Genomic DNA, 4419 nt, shown 5'->3' on the forward strand with positions numbered 1-4419 from the left:
CTGGTACCTCTTCCCCCAACACCATGGAGACCAGAGGAGCCTGGGGGCCCACAGATGCGAGCCTTGTTCCACCTTCACTAAAGGTCAGAGAGTTTGAGCTTGTTTTTACTCTTTCAAAGTTGTTGACAACAGGTGTGGCTACAAATGAAACATCCTGACCTAGGGTGTAGTTGCTTGGTCTTTTGGACTTTAAGATGGCCCGTAGAGGTGAATCCACTCTACCCTGGCCAAAGGTCACAGAATTCAAGCCTATTCCTGCTCCTTCATTTTAAAATAGGAGGTTTGAGCCGGGCAGTGGTGGCGCACGCCTTTAATCCCAGCACTCGGGAGGCAGAGGCAGGCAGATCTCTGTGAGTTCGAGGCCAGCCTGATCTACAAGAGCTAGTTCCAGGACAGACTCCAAAACTACACAGAGAAACCTTGTCTCAAAAAACCAAAAATAAATGATAGATAGATAGATAGATAGATAGATAAAAATAGGAGGTTTGACAAAAGGAGTGGCTACCTACAGGATACTTGGTCGGTCTAAGGTGTATTCGCTGCATATCCTGCCCAAACATCAGGATGCTTAACTCAGGAAATAGTTGCTTAATGTCTCAAGTATTGAAGCAAGTAACTGTTCTGGTTGTCCTTTGTGTCCTGTCTGCCTTCTTCCCCCTTTATGTATTAGGGTATATAAGCATATGGAAAATAAACACAGGCAGGTTCAGTATTCAGTATTCACTGAGTTGTCCTGGTACGATCCTATGTCTCTGTATTTCTCTTGTATCTCTGTCTATTCTAACATTTCTAATCCACACCCCCTACCCTGGAGCATATGAACCCATCGTGACTGGAGCGTGACAGATGACCATTTAGGTAATGGACTAGTCTCTGTCATTTTAATTGATACATAGGCCATTTGGATTATGCTTCATGCTATAATTTATCCTTCTCAGAGCGTTAATGGTATTGACGAGTAGGCTAACTAAAGCTTTGTCAGCTTAGAAGCAGCAGGTAACCAGGTTCTTTCCTACGGCCCCAGCCACCTTGTTAGCTTATTTCATGTGTAAAAATCAAGCCTTGCTTTTGCTAGAGCTACCCAGTCTCCCGTAGAGAAAAGGTAGAGAGGTTTGCCTTACCAACAGGCTTCATATTAAAAGATAAACAGGTTTCAGATGTAACTTTCCACTAAAGGAACACGCTTTGCAATGGCTGTTTTCAGTAGTGACTGCTTGTGTCTCCAGTAAATCATTAGATAGAGAGAAAGAATGTTTAAGTCTTTGCAAGTTTTGAGGGTCTAAGAAAATGTTCTAAGGTGTTTAAAGGTCTGAGGATGTGAGAGTTTAAGTACGTTATGAGGGTCTAAGATATATAAAATTCTGAGGGTATGAAAGCTTAAATAAGTTCTGGGGGTCTCAGAAAATGATTTGAGATGTAAATGCAAGTTATAAAGGTATAAGAAATGGTTTAAAGTATGTGAAAATGAAAAGTGTTTCGGAATTCTTTCCCCTTCTGCACTGTCGTTACACTAAGATATTAAAAGTTCAGAGCTTTAATGCTGCTCAGTGGAGTTCTGATAAGCTGGCAGAACACTGACCTCTTACTGTTCAGTCACAAGCTCAAGACTGTAGAGTTCTCTTGATTGTCTTCTAAGTGTAGACTTAAACATGCTTCTCATCAGGCTAAAGTCTTCTTCCCTGTCCAATCCATATCCAGCTCTCTGGACAGAGGAAAAAATATTCGTGCTTTTTAACCCAAATCTACAGCATTTGCTAGGACTTAAAGGTATGAACCTATTCCAGCTGTTTTACAGACACCCGTTACCTGCTTTGTCTATAATGCGGATGTCAGTAAAGATTGGTGATGCTGCTATATCTAAAACTTCTGTCTCTATGGAAACGGAAAAATTCATGTAAGCTGCAGAGAACTGAGGGAGCCATAGGCCTTGAATCCACTTCTCATAGATCAAAAGGATTCCAGGTAAGTACAGCCTAATTTCCCCTATCTGTCTCCTCTCTCTCTCCTGGTCTTGGGGCTCCCTCCCCTCCTGCAACTACTAGGACCATGGCCTTAAAGTCCCAAATGTAAGGGTTTCCTTTAACTTCCTAAGTTTTAACTATTCCCCTAGTCTACGTCTGACTCACCAGATTTTCACTTGGCTGACACATCAAAGCGTCACCTGCTGACTACAACCTGCTCTGTGCGACTGAGAACCCTGGACATGCTGAAAGCTGATGTGGACCAGTCCAGCCTACGTGAATGCTCCATCTCTTCAGCTGGGTCAGCGATCCCCGTGAATGCCCCATTGCCTAAATTCCCTCCTTGCCTTTGACTAGCATTCCAGCCTTCCTGGGCCCTGACAACAAAGTCCTAGTTTCAGCAGGAAGTTACAGAAGAGAGTAAGTTACCCCTTGTTCCCCAACAGGCTGGAATGTTACAGCAAAAGCAAACTCCCTGGCTTAAAGGACAAAATAGCTACCTATAGTGTCTATTGGCATACCAAGAAATTAGCTGTTAAAACTGGATAGACCCAGATCTATCAACAGGTAGATTAATTAGCCGAAATAGTTCTATAGTACCATAGGGCATTCAACCCTATTACTGTATAGCTTTAAGACAAAATTGTACTTTCTATACAAGCTACTCAGGAATCATTAGAAATAATCTGATTATATTAAAAGCAATCATTGCAAAAAAAAGGGGGGGAGGCTGAGATGAAGTAATTAACTGGTCCCCAGTCTCATTTACAGATTCCTTCTAGGCAGTAATTCTGATGTCAACTATCACAGGACCTTTGACCCTTCTGCATCTGCTAATTGTGTTGACTCTTGCATCCTTGATGCCTTAACTAAATGACAATTCCTGTCTGGGTACCATTACGCTGAGGGTTATTAGATCCCAATATAAACAGGTACCCATCACAGAGTCAAGGATTTGACTCAGGATACAACTCGAGGAGGAATGTGAGAGCCAAAGTTGCATCTTAAGTTTTAATTACTCTGCCTAAGAGGTCCATGAAACACAAATGCCTATGATCTGCAAGCCCCTTGCCCAAGGACAGATAGTTCCGAAAATGTTGGAGACTATTCGTTATGGAAGATAACAAGCCACATGTTTTCATTCCCCTAAACAAGTTCATTTGGCCCATCTGCACCAGATGTGCTTGATCACATGTGGACGGCAAGTTCACAAGCAGGAAATAAGTCAGGATGCATGATTGGATGTAGGCTGGAGAGAAGTCAGGATGTAGGCTTGCCCCTGATTGGATGTAGGCTGGAGAGACATCAGGGTGTAGGCTTGCCCCTGATTGGATCTGATAGGAAATACTTAACTGTTGTAAACTCTGATTCGGAGTCATTTTCTGGAAACCTAGAGATGGTCGTGGTGAAAGCCTATCCTGGCCAGTACTTAATTAAAGCTTGCTTCAAATTTGGTTTTAAACCATGGTAGTGGTCTTATTCTCAATCAGTGGGATTAACATTAGAAAGTGAGAAAACTCAATTTTCTTGATTAGATGCTTTAGGAATCCACCTGTCCTTCCACCATGTGGGTCTCAGGGATGAAACTGGGGTCATCAGGCTGGGTGGCAAGCACCTGTACCCACTGAGCCATGGTGTCCCAAGCCCCAGGGGAATGTCTGTCTCAGCCCACACTGAAATGACGAGCCCCGAGGCTGCTCAGAACGTTGAGGTGCCCAGAGTGGGCGCATGCTGACTGTCCAAAGCCCTTCACCTCGTGTGCTGTGTGCTCAGTAGGGGGAATGCTAGGCCTCTCTGCTGGCCCCAGGCTGACCTCTGCCTCCTCCCAGGTGGGATTCCTGGGGAGTAGCTTGGGGACTCAATAGTCTAAGGAGGGCCGAATATCTTCAGCTTCTCTCCATTCCTGCCTGGAGGGTTACATTTGCGTGCTTCCCACAGCAAGTCTGCCAGTGGCGAAGGCGACTGTGTTCTCTGCTCTGGGTCTCTATACAGTTTTTTGTTTGTCTGTTTTTTGAGACAGGGTTTCTCTGTAGCTTTGGAGCCTGTCCTGGAACTAACTCTTGTAGACCACGCTGGCCTTGAACTCACAGAGATCCACCTGCCTCTGACTCCCAAGTGCTGGGACTAAAGGCATGCATCACCACCTCTACACAGTTTTGAAGGTAATACAGCAAAAATTTTTCCTTCTTAAAAATATTGACAGGAGTCAGAATGAGCCCCCTGAAATATGCCACCTGGGCAAAAGGACGATTTTGAGCTACTGAGAAAAAGAAACAATTTAGGAAAAGCCCCCAGGCCTTCTGCCACGGTCAAATGCAGTCTTCCCTACCCCTGTCAGCTGAGGGAGACAAACTTTCCCTCCATCCCTGCACCTGAGACTGTCTGCAGCAACAAGCCCCGCCCCCAGCCTTTTCCCTTCCCACACTCACCTCTCCTGGTCTTGCCACTTCCCTGTGAG

Source organism: Microtus oregoni, unplaced genomic scaffold (genome assembly GCF_018167655.1).
Source record: "Microtus oregoni isolate MIOR12 unplaced genomic scaffold, Mior012 000081F_ref0000091, whole genome shotgun sequence".
In the NCBI taxonomy this organism is placed as follows: domain Eukaryota; kingdom Metazoa; phylum Chordata; class Mammalia; order Rodentia; family Cricetidae; genus Microtus; species Microtus oregoni.